We start from the raw sequence: 16,781 nt of genomic DNA on the forward strand, positions 1-16,781 counted from the left end.
GAAATGACTTCTTTGACAGCCCAATAAATCAGATTATTTTTGGTCTATCACACAGAGTGACAAAGCGTTTCAAGTAACTGCTTATGTTATGAATCAGTAGGGTACAGTATACAGCTGGAACTTGGCATGTGAGATACAAGACAGTTCCAATGAGAAAAAAATACAGTACATAAACTGCTGTGAATATGGATTATTTCAAAGGCATTATGCAGTATTTTTCCATTTTCTGTTTTAAATATATATATATAGTGAATAAAAAATGATTTACCCCCTCCCTCAAGTGATGTTCATTTTCAAAGTGAATATTGTAATCAAAACTTGAATGCTCAAACAAAAAATGTGGTGATTGATAAGATTCTTCTCAATCACATAAGAGACTATTCTCTGTTCCTTCTAAAGTGCAAACATGCATGAAGGTCCCATGCACAAAACGTTCTGCGCCATACAATAATTTAGGAAATAACAACTTCACTTAGCCATAGATCATGCTGAAAATACAGGATGTGCAGTTCTGAGTGATTCATTCTTAATCGTTTTAATGAATTGCATTGAGCAATTCTCAGGAAAATGTCTTCATTTTATTCACTAAGTCACCTGGCTCAGTGAGACGAATGCAGCATCAAGTCTAGTGAGTCAAAACAGAAAATTATTCAGTTCCAATCTCAGAGATCAAAGAACAAAGGAAGGAGACTCAAGTCAAATGTGATATAGTAAATAGTAATAGTAGAGGAGTTTATTGCCATTTGTACTTGTATATTGAAATTCTTATTCACACTGATCTCTCAGGACATACATAGTACAGCAGATAACACAGTACAACAGACAACACCACACAATGTAGACAGTACATTACAAACATAATAAATAATAACAACAGAATGAACAATAAATATTATGTGGAGAACAATAAATATGTAGTAGTGAAAAAAATCATGGTTTATCATGCAAAATTGCATGGTACAGCTGTGCAGTGAGTCTGAGGCATTGCAGTTAAGTGTAGCTGTTGTTAATTGTCAAACTCAATAAAACCACACATAATCCTTGTATTAAAGATTTGTGTGGATTTGAGAGGTTTGTGTGAAGATGCCTGCATTGATTCTAAAAATTCCTAAAACACATAAGACTAGGATAAGAAACCTTCTGGAAGAGAAATACATATTTTTGTCTATGTTTTTAAATTCCAATACATCGTTCTGTATTGTATATGCTGTTATGTTTTCAGCTGTGAATGCAAATTTGCCCTATAGCAGTAAAATGCAATGTTTTTTATTAGTTCTGCTAGTTTCAATTTTGTTGTCTTTCTTTGTTAAGTTTAAGATTTAGTAGATAACTTTGATGTGTTCAGAAACATATTTTATTGTTATTATATTGTTTTATTTTAATTTATCTTATATAACTTTTGCTGAGATGTTTGCTTAAAAATAGAAAATAAAAAATTAAAGTCAATCTGTTCTTTTATTATCTAACCAAGAAATGTAACATTGTTAAATTTAGTATAATTAAAACGAGTGTACCTGAGAAATCTATTTACTTTACACTACTTTACACTATTTACTTTACACTATATTTATCATTAATGTTTTACTGTTTGTGCCCTGCAAAATACAACTGTACATGATAAATAATCTTTTTATCTAAGCCTAGTTGTTATCTTAGTCCCTCAAATTTCTATTAGCAATTTTCTCTAGGAATTTCACTATATTCATAGATAATCTTGTTTCTCAAACAACATATATTTAGTTGTGTATAAAGGGGGACTAGAAAGACTATCTATTGTACATACAGTAAACAGTACACATTTTCTTATTTCCATTCATTTATTTTTCCATAAATGATTAAGCCTTGTTTCTGTAATTAGTTCAATGAATAGGGTGTTCAGTGATGCTGTGTCATTTGGACTAAACGTGTTATATGGGTCCTATTGTTGTACAAGGTAATAAGCTGTTCCACATACAAAATGCAAGACACAGAGTTCAGGCAAACGTCCATCCATTTTCTAACTGCTTCTTCCAAGCCTAACCCCAGAACCAATGGGCACAAGCAAGATAAACCCTGAAAGGGACAAAACGAACAAACACACTCACACCAGGGGCAGTGTTCCCAGAAGCATATTAACTTACAGTACTAGTATGTCTTTGGACTGTGAAAGGAAACCAGATAACCCAGAGGAAACCTACATGAACACAAGAAAAGCATATAAACTCCCTTGGAGACATTACTGCTCTTTTTAGCTAATGCCTTTCAAAATTGTTATAAGGAAGTGTTATTATGCCACTTCAAATGAAATAAATGTAGGTTACAGGTGAATAAAACTTTAATGTAATGTTTTTTTAGATACTGTTTAGGCTTGCCCTAGTTTAAACATTTACCTTCAAGTTGCTCACAGCATTGGAGCTCAAGAGAATCTACAGTTATCTCAGTGTGTTAAATACTAGAGGAAACTTTGAAATTATTTATCTTTTCAAACATTGATTAATTTAATGAGTTGTGAAGCTGATAGTGCTACCATTTAATAGGGAGACAGGTTTGATATGGAGCTTGTATGTTTGATTTCACAGGTTGTTGGTATGGGGTGTAGCGGCAATGCTTGTTAAGACAGAATTAAGTGTTGCTGTGCTTTCCCAAATGAGGCCTCTCTCTTCTCTCTTCATCTCTGATGCTCATTAAACTTTCAGCTAACGAACGAGCTGAAGTTCCTCCAGGTAAAAACAGGCAACACAGAGAGCCTGAAGAAAATTCTAAAGACTATTCTAAGGAGAATTCTAAGGACAATTCCAGGGCAGGACGGCCCAGGAGCAGAAAGGCTCCCAAGGGCAGGACATTCTTGCAGCGTGCCTCCTGACCATCCTGAGACTCAGCCCGGACAACCATGGAACGGCCAGTGTGTCCGAGTGCCAGAACTTTCCTCTGAGAGTCTGGAGCGGAGGTTGCCAGAGGGTAACTTGAGGATCCACCCGAGGTTAGCATCAGCAGCAAACCTCATGAACAGGTCGGAACTGTGGACAGCTGAATCACTATTCAGAACTGGCGCTTCATCAGGAACGAATTGGTCCTCTTCTTGACTTGCTGGGACCCACAGTCATCTTTTCTCCTGTGCACAAACTTTGCTAGTTAAAGCCAACACTAACTAGCTGGTCAGTGAGCATCAGCAGCGCACCGTCGCAAGCCGCACAGCACAGCCTGGCACGGAGCCAGAGAGCCCAGCCCGCAGGAGATCTGAATCCCCAGAGATTGGATGAGTATTCAACATTCTGCATTACCACTCGAGAATTCCATTGTTACCTCAACCTGAGTTGATATCAATTTAATTCCTAAGAGTTATGTACTTGTTTTGAGTATCCAATGTAGAAGTTATAACCAAGTTCATTTACGAAAATTTTTAAATGAATGATATACTGAACGTATGTCCTCTTGATATATGTAACTCTTCGTAACTGATTGATTATATACCTTTTGTATTCTGATAACCCTCTCAATAAGATCTGTTAGGTTTACATGCATATTCTATGTATTAATAAATGTATCCTCATGTATTAGTACCTGTGTGTGTGCGTTGTTTGAGTTATATCGCAAGGTTGGATTCTAAAGCCATCAAAATAATCATTTTGTGATTTAAGGCTTCAATTAATAATTGTCCCCGTAAATGCCCAAATCCTACAGAACTGGTGCCTCGTGAGAACACACTACAGGGGATTGACAGCATTTTGGGTGAGTTTTCCTAATGTTCAGGCTTTTGTTCCTTCAGTCCTGCATGACAGAGCCAAAGATTTTGTGCAGTATGTACCTCTTTGTAAATCACAATCTGATGGATTTGTCTGAAGCTATTGAATTAGAGTGCTTGATTAAATTTAGGGAAAGAAAAAAATCCTTAGCATCCTTCAAAATAAAATACTGCTTCCTCCCATCATTGTCCTTTCAGCAGTTTTTTGACTCATTTAATCTAGTAAAGGGATCGTTTCTTCAGCTTCATCTACTGTACATGACCAATCTTTTGTTCCAGCAATAATGCTAGTTGGCACCAGATTTGTGCCTAATTCACTCTCATGTACTATTGGATTTCTCTGAAGCTATTGAATAGTTTGTTATATACACATTTTATTCATATAGACCTATCTAGTCCATCTAGTTAATTGCACCTCAACTAAAATAAACACAGATTACAGAAGATGGCAGTAAAAGGAAAGAGGCATCTACAGGTAGTGTACATCAAAAGGAGTTCTGAAGTGCAGTCATGAAAACCTGTGCAGATACCTTGTGGTATGCTGTCTATTGCACAATATAGTTCTCAACAGTGCTTACAAAAAGACAAAAAAGTTTCATCTTCTTCTCTCACTATCTGCTACAATGGGAGTCAGCACAAATATTGATTACAATGCCAGAAAATCTGAGAAGTCTGCCTTTAAAGATGTCAAGCAAAGGAGAATGGCTGACAGGAGATTCTTAGTACGGGCACAGTGCTAGGAATAGTAATAAATGCCATCTTTATTTTATTTGGTTATTTTGATTTCACCACCTGTAAATTTGTACAGTATTACTGCAGAGCTTGATATCTATTTATAATGTGTTTTTGGTATAAAAATAATCTCTTTTACTTTTTATAATTGTACAAAATTCAGTCTCTGCTACATTTTGTTGTACATTTGTGTTCTAAATAGCTGCAGTGTTTTCAAATACCACTAGGAGCTGAATATTTCAATTAATGTGATTTCTCATTTAGTTTTTTTTCATCTATTTTCTAACATCTTTATCCAATTCAAGGTAGCCTTGGAACTGGAGCCCATCCCAGCAAGCAATAAGCACAGGACAGGATATACCCTGAACAGGACACCAGTCCATTGCAGACTTTTTCATTTTTTTGTATGGTTATGTACTGATTGTATAGCTACCAGAATTTTCTCTATCAGCTGAGTTTGTTTGAAATAACTCTGTGAAACATTTACTTTTTTATTTTCTTTTAGTGTTCATATCAGCTACAGGTTTTCCCCAGGTTTTTATGCATTTGTCTCTGAAAGTAGCCTTCATCGATGTTAGATGTTAATAGCTAATTATAGTTGATAATTTCAGGGTACATGAGATAAAATAGTAGTAATCTTAAATCAAAACAATAATAGATTAAAATGAAAATTTGGTAATAAGTGTTTGAAATCACATTAACCATCAAGTGTAGAGTATAAATTATTTAAATCAAACCAACATTTATCAACAGGAAAAACACTTCTTATTAGGCTAACCACAGTATGTTGTATGTTGTTTAGTTTAGATTTTTTCATTTCAAGTATAAATAATAATTTGGGGAGAAAAATCCTCTTTTTAGAATGTAATCTTTCCCACTCTAGGTGGCAGAAACTGTTCAGTGACTTCCATTCCACTTCTGACAGTAAAATGTATAGTATGTAATGCAGTTTCCTGCAAGCCATTTAATTTAGGTGTGCTCTTTGTGTTGTCTAACAATTTACTTTTTTTTATTTAGTGCAACAGATTAATATGTATGAATGTTCAGACAACTGTTACAAAAATTTGAAAGAAAGGAAAGAGGTTGAGGGTTTTCACTCTTTAAAGGGTAAATGAAAGATACTGTCTCTCAGAATACATTACAGTATTTCAACTTTTCTTGTGATCTGAATAAATAATTCTCCTTTAAGACCACATTTCGGATACTGTGATGAGATGTTTTTGCTATTGTTTTCTGATAGAAGACAATTTCTTTACTGAAAAGAAATATAAAATAAAAAAATAAAGTAAAATTACAGAAAACTGTTTCACTAGTGTAAATAAGTACCCATAAATTACATAACAGATTTTCCTATTTTCAAATCTGAAATTTGTCCCTGTGTACACATTATAATTTAACTAACGGATAACACATTTTCACGAGGAATGACGGCAGCCGAAAGCTTGGGAGAAATTAGAATAATTTATTGAGATGTGGAGATTTGGCGTAACCCGCTTGGCTGAGGGCCAACCTCCCGGCCGTTGGACAGGGAGGATAGGACACCCATGCGACCAATGGGGTAGCTGCAAAGGTGGAGAGGGGGTGGAGGAGGGATGCAGAAAATGAATGAGGAAGAGGAGAGGGTGACGTTTGATATATATGGAGACCGGTTGCTTATGTCAGGATTAGTCAGAATTGCAGCAGCTGTGTCGAATGAGCTTGGCTGCTTTCATTCCTCCCGAACTTTCATTAAAAACTCCATTTCACGAGGAATGACAGGAGAAATTAGAATCATTTATTGAGATGTGGAGATTTGGCTTGGCTGAGGGCCAACCTCCCGGCTGTTGGACGGGGAGGATAGGACCCCCCAAAAGAACCAAGCGGGACCCCAGTCACCAGTGCAGAAAAATAAAAACAAAAACCAAATGATTATTAAACTAATTCAGCCGAGGAGAGAAAGTGCCTGCTTGAGGGTACCGGGGTTAGTTTTGATGTATTTGATAAGCCTCGGAGGACCAACGGCCGAGTTGCTTGATGAGATACTCGGGTATGCCTTGGCGAGCGGCAGAGGACACAGTCCCTGATCTGAAGGAGTGCCCGGGGAATTGTTCAGGGGGGTATCCGGTGGTTAGAAGGATGTCATAGAGGTGAGAGAGGAACCAGTTGCGGGTCACGATACGGCCCTTCTCGTTTACGAACAGAGGGTCAATAGGCAAAGCTCCGGCAGAGGTGCGAAGATGTACGTAATGGGATCGAGGCTCGTATGGGCTTACGTATGAACAGAGTTTGAAATAATAGATGAGAGTGCCGGACCCGAGTTGGTCGGTTTTGCTTTTCTTGAGATAGAAGGTCTGTGTATCGGAAGATAAGACGAAGATGTCGGATAAGCAGGGTTGAGAAGAAGGATCGAAGGATGTGGAAGCAGCAGTAATTTCAGAGCATCTTAGGAAGCCGAAGAAGGCTAACAAGAATAAAGATTTGAGAGTGCAGTCGACCCGAGTAACCCGACCTGAGAACACAGATGCAGGATTCGAGGATGTCCGAGGTAAGTGGTGCACGTTGGTTCGGAAGTGGTTTTTCAGGGCGCTGAAAGCCTTTAAGCAGGAGACTAATTTGAGGGTGGATAAGGGAGGGACAGGACGTGCCGAAAAGGAGTTTATGGAAGAAGTGGATGCCGCACAGGTATACTTTGGTGGTGGATGCTCGTACCTTGAGTGAGTTTCTACAATAGCAAACGAAGGATGATACGGTGAGAATATCGAAAGAAGGGAATTTTATGTTCGTGGAGAGGTGGAAGGATTGGAAGCCCTTCCAGGCAGTCCAGTAAGAGTTGGGAGTTCAAAGGGGCAATCCCTAAGAGGAAAGTTTGCTGGGCCAGCTGGACGTAGTGATGGAAAGGATGATTCAGAGGAACGTGAGTTCCGAATAGGGAGGTACTGTGCATGGGTTCGGTCGTGCATCTGGTGCCAAGTTCCTGAATTTCTGAAATTGAAAGCGAGAGAGAGAGTCAGCTATCTCATTAAGGTGACCTGGAATGTGAGCAGCTACGAGGACGAATTGATGTGAGAGAAATCCATTTAAGGCGGCAGAGAAATTTAATGATAGATCGGGATGAAGACCTTCCTTTGTTGATTATATGGACTACTGTGTAGCGGCAATGCTTGTTAATAAGACAGAATTAAGCGTTGGTATGCTGTCCTAAAAGAGGCCCCATCTCACCCTCCATCTCTGTGGTGCAGCCACAGAGAAAGTATTCATGCAGGCTGATTTAAGATGTTTTCTTTTGATAAGGAACAAGCTCCCAGACGGGGATGCACTTAGGTAAGCCTGGCTATCATGATCAATGGTCATCCATTGGCGCCTATCTGTCTAGGGAGTGCCAGATGGACATCTGGACTGCATTCCTAAGTGTCAGAAGTAAGTGACTCATATCTCACCTTGATCAACCAATCAGGGACTGGTAGGGCCGAGTAACCCACGTGGGACTCTGATGCCCATGGAACTTTCAGCCAATCAACGAGCTGAAGTTCCTCCAGGTAAAAACAGGCAACACAGAGAGCCTGTAGTGAGAATTCAGTGGACTTCTGTGGACTATTCTAAAGGGAATTCAAAGGAGAATTCCAGGGCAGGACGGCCCAGGAGCAGAAGGCTCCCAAGGGCAGGACATTCTCGGAGCGCGCCTCCTGACCATCCTGAGACTCAGCCCGGACAACCACGGAACGGCCAGTGTGTCCGAGTGCCAGAACTTTCCTTTGTTCTAAGAGTCTAGAGCGGAGGTTGCCAGAGAGTAACCAGAGGATCCACCCAAGGTTAGCACCAGCAGCAAGCCTCGTGAACAGGTCGGAACTGTGGACAGCTGAATCACTATTCAGAACTAGCACTTCATCAGGAACATACCGGTCTTCTTCCTGACTTGCTGGGACCCACAGTCATCTTTTCTCCTGTGCACAAACTGTGCTAGTTAAAGCCAACACTAACTAGCTGGTCAGTGAGCATCTGCAGCGCACCGTCGCAAGCCGCACAGCACAGCCTGGCACGGAGCCAGAGAGCGCGGATTGGACAGCAACAGCCTGCAACTGTTTCTTTGTGCCCACAGGAGATCTGAATCCCCAAAGATTGGATGAGTAATCAACTTCAATGCATTACAGCTCGAGAATTCAATTGTTATCCTAACCAGTTGATATTGAAGAAAGGTGTGAAGACGGGGGTTTGAATTTAATCCTTTCTGTAGGGGGTTTAGACTTCTAAGTCACAAGCTGGGGTTTATGGCAGGAAAGGGGGTTAACTGATAAGGATTGCAGATGCAAGCTAGGAACCCTCCTGGGTGTAATCTTAAACTGACCATTTGTCCAGAACATCGTAAACTGGCCAAATACCATGAACCCCCCTCTTTACCATCAGACCGAGTGACGTCAGAAACAGAGAAGAAAACACTATATAACCCAAAGGTTTGTACCAGTACGGTGAACAATACTTCGGTTTTGTTGTTTCTTGCAGGAAAAAAGACTTTGGCTTTATTGTTCCTTGCATGCAATAAATTCATCTGTTTTACTTCATCTCGGGATCAAGAACCTTATTTCTTCTGTTACAACAATATCAATTTAATTCCTAAGAGTTATGTACTTGTTTTGAAGAAGAAGTTAGAAGAAGATGTAGAAGTTATAACCAAGTTCATTTATGAAACGGTCTAAATGAATGATATACTGAAAGTATGTCCTCTTGATATGTGTAACACTTTGTAACTGACTGAATATATACCTTTTGTATTCTGATAACCATCTCGATCAGATCTGTTAGGTTTACATGCATATTTTATGTATTAATAAATGTATCCTCGTGTATTAGTACCTGTGTGTGTGCGTTGTTTGAGTTATATCGCAAGGTTGGATTCTAAAGCCATCAAAATAATCATTTTGTGATTTAAGGCTACAATTAATAATTGTCCCAGTAAATGCCCAAACCCTACAGAACTGGTGTCTTCAGAGAGCACATTACACAGTAAAGACGTTTACTGTAAATCTTTCTATGACAGACCAATGGACCACGAGTGCCCCTGTCGGTCAACCAATCACATACCGCGGTACCCCGCGTCCTCTTGCGTCACGATGCGCGACGCCGTAGCCAATTACCTCCGGTACGTGTCTGTACCGTGCACTTTGAATGGCTGCATCTGTACAACGAGCTACAATGATACAAAATATTTCTGCAATTTTTTATATTAATATTACTTTACGTTATTAAACTGCATAGTTGTCCGAATGGATAAGGAAGGATTTTTGTTTCCAATTGTGGCGAGAAGAGAAGCTGCAACGACAATTGGAAATATTTCAAACAAGGCCGATGACTGGTCGGCGAGAGGGTTCGAAGAGAATTCAGGAGGCCAAGGGGCCGCAAACCACTGGCCTTTGTAATAGCCTCCGAAACCGACTGCGTCTGTGAAATGCTGGATATCCTCAGCGTCGGAGAGGAGGTCATCGTAGAAGAGAGATATGCCATTCCAGTTGGCCAAGAAAAGCTGCCAAAGCCTGAGCTCGGATTTGCAGTCGGCTGAAAGGCTTACGTGGTGGTAAGAAGAGGACACGGATGAGGCGAGGTCGAGAAGGTAGGAGATGAATGACCGTCCTTGAGGAATGATATCCATGGTGTAATTGAGGTGGCCGAGCAGAGAGAGAAGTTCCCTCTTTGTGCAAGATTTGGCGGAAGAATAGGTAGAGATATACGTCTGGATCCTGTCGATCTTGTCGCGAGGCAGGGAGTCGAAGAAATTGATGGAATTGAGGGTGATCCCGAGGAATTGGATTATATGAAAGGGACTGGTTGTTTTGTCTGTGGCGAGAGGTACCCCTAGTTTCCCGAAAACGGAAGTAAGTGTGGAAGAGGCTCTTGCGGGTGGGGCGTGAGGAAAATCTATGGTAAGGAAATCATCGAGAAGGTGGACAAGAAAATGAAGCCTATAGTTATTCAAGAGGATCCAGCAGAGATCTTCGGCTAAGGTATCGAAAATTTTTGGGCTACTCCTGCATCTGAAAGTAAGGCGGACTGCGAAGAAGAACTTGTTCCATCAATGAACTTCAAAGAGGTGCCAGAAGTCTGGGTTGAGAGGCATAACTTTAAAGGCACTGGAGATGTCGTCATTAGCAAGGCAGGCGCCCTGACCTGCGATTTTGACGAGAGAAATGGCATGGTCGATTGTGGCATAGTGGAGGGAGAAGTCTGAACTGGGAATAAGGCTATTGAGACTTGGCACGTGGGAGTTATGGGCTGACAAGTCGATTATAAGGCATTTTTTACCTGAATACTTACGGACCGCTATACCAATGGGATTGATGCGGTATGCAGGGAATGGGGGAGAGTCAAGTGGGCCGATCATGAAACCGTTCTCAACTTCAGATGCTAACAAGGAATCAACGGACTGGGGATCGGCGGTGGCAGATTGCAAATTTTTGCAAAAGACGGGGGTAGAAGGAAGTGTGCACAGGCCTGGTGAGAATCCGAAGGAAAGGCCTTCGAGTAAGATGTGGGTGGAAGAGGGGTCGGGGTGACGGAGCAGTTCGGAAGCAAAAGCGGGGATATCGATTGGGGTAGACAGAAAAGCCAGTAGTCATTTGGGAACGCTGAAGGTGGAGCAAGCATGGAAGGCCGGCGGGGGCAGGCAGAGCGAGCGTGAGCTTCGCCGCAGAAGATGCAAATGTGGAGGAAGAGACAAAGGGAAGAGGTGCATGTCGAGGAATTGAAGTTGTTGCAAATTTGTTGACCTCTGATCATCACGATGGGACAACCGCGAACGTCTCTGGACCGGGAAAGTTTGAAAAAGACCTGGCGGGAGAATTGATGCTGAGGGGGAGAAGGGACAGAGTCGGGGTTGAGCTTGGGGACTGTATTTGGGCAAAGATTTGATGAATGTGTCTAAGAGGAACAGAAGTTGCAGGAAAGAGCTCTGATGTCGGTGAAAGTGTGGCAGTAAAGCTCAATGTCGAGGGCTCCCCAGTAGGTGCGCTGGTTCCATTGGAGTAGGCGGGCAGCGGCCTCGGCCGAGAACTGCTTATGATAATTGTAGAACAGGGAGCCCTCAAAAAGGACAGATAGATCGGGGATGCAGTGCATGTAATCGTCGAGTTCCTGATGACGTTCGGGAAAGGCGGAGCACGTGATGTCGCAGAAAATGCTGAAAGCCAAGCAGAAGTCGGAAATTCGAAGAACTGAAGCAGAGTGAGGGTCAGAAGATTTGAGAGTAACGGAAATTGAGTCACAGTCGACTGTTCTGGAATCGGAGTTGTAAGTGGAGGAAGAGTGAAGGTGAGCTAGATTGACGTCCGCACCTCGTAGAATTTGCTGCCGGAGTGAAAAGGGAATGGGAGGAGGACTAAAATTTAGTGCATTAGAAGGAGCTGGGAGAGGAACGGCTGTTCGGAGAGAAAAGTCCTTAGGAAAGGGGAGATTGGAATCCAAGGCCGATGGCATGGGATGACTGATGCCGTGTTGGACACCGGGGATGGGAGAAGATGAGGAGGGAAGAAGAGCGGAAAGCAGATTGTGGTAGGAGGGGTTAGATGGATCTGGGGCATGAAGCTCGTTGGCTTGGGAAATGGAAGCCAAAGACTGTTGAGGAGGAATTGAAGCAGGGGCAAAGGCTGCGTGAAGGACTGAGGTGGCAGGGGGTGGGGGAGGGTAAGAGCCGCCTGCTGGCTGAGCTGGGGGTCGTTTATTGGATGGCCTTTGGGCCATGGAGACCGCAGCAGGGGCCGAAAGAAAAGAAACCGGGGCCAAAGGCACCAAGCTGGTGGAGCTTGAGCCGTGTTGGACGCCGGAGGTAGAGACAGGAGAGAGTGCAGAAATTAGATTAAGCAGAGAAGGGGGTTGGGGAGGGGTGTGAGCCAGGGGCCTTAGACCCGGCAGCAAGGAGTTTAGGGAAGGAGGCTGGGTGGAAGAGGCTAAGTGCGGTTGTTCAGCAGAGGAATGGATTGGTTGGGGAAGAGACACAGACACGGATATATCAGGACAAGACAAGACAGAAGACACGACAGGCAGAGGCGCGGACGGCCTCGGGGTCCTCACGTTGGGATGAGTGGCGGTGTGGGTGATGTCATCGGAGGGCGCCTGGGGAAGCTGTGTAGCTGATGTTTCCTTTGTGTAGACTGCGGTTAAGTACAGGGAAAACAGAGATTTTTTGGAAGCATTTCTTTTAAAACGGACTCCATGTTTTCGAAGTATCCTCTGGAGGCTTCCGTAGCAAGTTGGAAATCACGAGAGATGATCCAGGAGAAGGGGGAGCCGATGTGCGTGAAGCGCGGCGGCTGGGACATCCTCGAGAGAAGCGGGGGTTATTTGGAGATTTTGCCGTGCAGGGACGGGAAGGCTGGGTTTGTGATGAGAGAGGGACTACGACAGCGGAACACAGTCTTCGGCGAGGAGTTGAATCTTGTGAGGACTGACTGGGAGATGAGCGGCACTGATGTGGCACGGCGGGTGAAGGAGGCGATGAGACGGAGGTGAGGGGAGCGGGGGGGGGGGAGACTGGACAAGAGGGGTAGGAGAGTCTCCTGTGCTGCAGAAAAGGTCTTCATCGGAGCAGCAAATTTGCAGATCCATGAGAAGGGAGCATGGATTCGAGTTAGGCGAAAACGAACCATGCAGAAAACAAATGAAGAAATGAAGGAAGAGGAGAGGGTGACGTTTGATATATATGGAGACCGGTTGCTTACGTCAGGATTAGTGAGAATTGCAGCAGCTGTGTCAAATGAGCTCGGCTGCTTTCATTCCTCCCGAACTTTCATTAAAAACTCAATTTAAATAATAATAGTCATGGTACTGAAAACTGTAAACATATTTTACATTATTTGTAATATTGTTTAAGATCTACATCTTGAAAAATTGGTAAATACTCCATAAAATAAAATGTTACAATTGTCACTTAAGAATTTATAAAACAAAGGCAGTTGACTGGAGAGCAGACAATAACATATTGCAAGGTTCAGTTATCCCAGCTGTTTCTTGAGTAAGATCAAGTAAACTATCCTCATTTGCTGTTGCATAACAAGCACTATAAATGTTCAAGCTGTTTTGTTCAAAAGGTCATAATGAGCTTCATGTCCCATTCTTCAAAGTCATTTTACAGGACATATTGTATGGTCTCAGTGGGCATAGTGCAAATGAAACCATGACTAGCATGGAAACAACCCTACACATTTAGCAGATTTCATTAACAGTGTGTTACTCTGAGTAGCAGAACCTTATTGTAGTTTCAGTTTAATAGGTCAATTACCCTCTGAATAAATTGAAATAGAAGTAATGAACTTTAGTAGCTAAGCAGAACAAATGTCAAATGATCAAATGTTTCAGCCAGAAGGTTAAGGAATGTGAAAGGGGATCAGGCATACTGTTCATGGAAAATTTTGTACATATTACAATAAATTGCTTATTATGGATTTGACCACTCCAGCCATTAGCCACTTGCAGCCCCACCTTATGTTGTTTTGCTGTTGTAATGATATATAACTTTCAGATGTTTGTGCGGTCTATCTTCACCTACAGTGGTGTGAAAAAGTGTTTGCCCCCTTACTGATTTCTTATTTTTTTGCATGTCACACTGAAATGTTTCAGATCAAACAAATTGAAATATTAGACAAAGATAACACAAGCAAACACAAAATGCAGTTTTGAAGGTTTTTATTATTAAGGGAAAAAAAATCCAAACCTACATGGCCCTGTCTGGTCCTTGGTCTTAGTGCTTTTTTTGATACAGTAAATCATTCAGTGTTGCTCAATCACTTGTAAACATTTTTGTCTATCAATGGCACTGTCCCTAAATGGCTTTGCTCTTATCTGACTGGCATTCAGCATCCTTCTGTTCTCATAAATCCCCTGTGGCCCCAGTCAATGACGCTAAGCCACAGGGTTCAGTCTTGGGCCCCGTCTTTTTTATTATTTATATGCTTCCCGTTACTCAGATCATACACAAATATTAAAGTTCACTCTTAGCAGATGATAGATGTGTTCATAGATTTATTTTTTTAACTTGTTCCCCCTCTGGTCTCCCCCTTCCGTCACTTATCTATTGTTTGCATCATATTGTAGTGCTTACGGGTTCGTGCAGGACAAAGGACAAGTGGAGACGTGATGGAGAAACAAGCAACCATTTTTATTCACCTTTACAAAAACACCAACCACGGGATTTACGCATACACTAGGGGACCAATTAAACACGTTGTGGTGTCTCCGGGGGAAGTTTATGTAAATGAAGGTAGTACTCACACCACACTTTTCTTTCCTGAGTTTTGTTGCGTTTCTTCCTCCAACTGTCTTCCGAATGCAGTCTGTAATCCGTTCCCTTAGTCCTGATCCGATCCGAGTTCCAAAAGTATGTAATAAAGCCAATCCGCGATGTATCCTTAACCAGTGTCCGTAATCCAAAACCATAAACCTTTTCTCCTTTCAGTAGTCCATTATTCCTTAGCCCGATCTTTAACATGCACCTTTTTCCTCTCTTTTCCTCCAAACCGCATTCACCTTACCAGCTTCCGCCCTGTTCACTGCCTCCAGGGCACTTATATTTGCTCACTGGACCCAGGACTAAATCTCGAATTTTTGGTGACAATGCGTATTCTGTTGCCGCTCCAGTGTTATGACCTCCCTCAAACTCTACAAGAGATAAATTCTCTGACTCTCTTTAAATCCAAGCTTACAGTAAAACTCACCTTTTACCAGGGCCTATGCCTGATTGTCCTACATTCTATCTATATAAACCTGTATGCTCTTGTTAATTTTTTTTTTATTTATTGTACTTTTTGTCTTTTTATTTATCATTATGTACTGTACAGTGTCATGGGGTTTGGAAAGGTGATTTATAATGCACTTCTTAACCATTGGCCAGTCAGCTTCGCTACACATGCTGCCAGTCTAATCAGGTAATTTAAACCACATCAGTATATTACTCATTATAATCTCTCCCATCTACCTTGCAGCTTGCAAAATCTGATATACTAGATTGAGTCATCTGAGAGCTGGCCTGTTAGACAACTTAATCTGGATCTAACACAAACCTATAGCTGTGGAGCTGTCTCTCCTTTTCCATCTCAGCCTTGAAAGCTTATTTAATTCCATGCAGAGGTTTTCCTAACAGTTCTCTTCCTTACCAGCTTGTTAGTAGTTCTATTAACTCAAACATAAAAATGAGTTTTCTACACTCATTCAGCCCTGTAATATCTAATTCTCAAGTACTTTTTTTCAATAAACGAGCCTCCATCTCAGATAAAGATCACCCTATGGGCCACATTTTTAACAAAAATGTTACAATAGGGTATTGTCATGGGTATTCAAGAAGATATTCATTTAAAAGTCTAAAAGGTAGATTAAAGGTAGATAAAAGTAGATTTTCACTATTGTCAAGCATGTTATATGATTGGAAAGTGAATTCCAAGTCTGCATACTTTCAAATTGACATCCATGCATAACTATTTACTTTTGGCACAATAAAGTTACAAATACTGTTTTGAATCTGTTCTGATTACATATTTCAGGTGTTCTCATCACATAGTCAATCACAACAATGGAAAGGGATATAGATTTACAGAGTATGCATCCATATTGCACTCTGATGAAGGCATTAAGATCTGATTACAGGGCTTTTGTGGCATTAATTATATTTTCTGGAACTTCACAATTGATTCACAATTTCCCACAACTGTCTGCTTGTCCTGCTGTTGGTATGCTCTGGTTACTCTCTGGACAAATGGAAAATGGCCAGCGGTGTTAGGAGGAACTGAAAGACCAATATGCACAGTTAAAGCTGATTTATTGTAAATGTGGGAAACACATTTGAGTACAAAAGGGTTGGTGCAGCTGTAGAGATGAGCTCTGACAGGCTCCAAAGCTGAGGCTTAAAGATCATACTGGCAGTTGGCTGGAAACAGAAGCAGACTTGAACAAGACTACCAGTAGTAGGATGAGACAGGAAGCAGGAGAGGGACTGGACAAGACTGCCAGACTGGCACACTACACCTCAGGTTGACATAGAGCAGGGCCAGCCTAAGATGACACTGTCCATGGGAATTAGCAGCCGAGCTCCAGGAGTAGGGGTCACCTGAGGTAGTGCCCTTCAAAGGTACTGTCTGAAATCCTAGTGGCTAGGTGCTCAGAGACAGGGCTGCCTGGGGTAGAGGACAGTCTGTCGGGATCTCCTGGGATGCAGGCTGGAAATGGACACAGAGAAGAAGTACAGGGAAGGCAAGTGATGACTGGGAGATCTACCAGGGTCAGGAGCTGTGCTTAGTCCAGAGCAAAGCGCAAAGCAGAGGGGTCCTACCTTCAAGACCAGGCAGAATACTTAAAATCATCAAATGTTGAGCTGAAC

The 16,781-nt window shown here is 41.8% G+C and overlaps 1 pseudogene; it reads right to left on the minus strand.

The window, feature by feature from the left end:
* Positions 1 to 6,414: 6,414 nt before the first annotated feature.
* Positions 6,415 to 10,802, minus strand: LOC102687889 (uncharacterized; annotated as a pseudogene).
* Positions 10,803 to 16,781: the final 5,979 nt, after the last annotated feature.

The sequence above is a fragment of the Lepisosteus oculatus genome, chromosome 1 (assembly GCF_040954835.1).
Source record: "Lepisosteus oculatus isolate fLepOcu1 chromosome 1, fLepOcu1.hap2, whole genome shotgun sequence".
In the NCBI taxonomy this organism is placed as follows: Eukaryota; Metazoa; Chordata; class Actinopteri; order Semionotiformes; family Lepisosteidae; genus Lepisosteus; species Lepisosteus oculatus.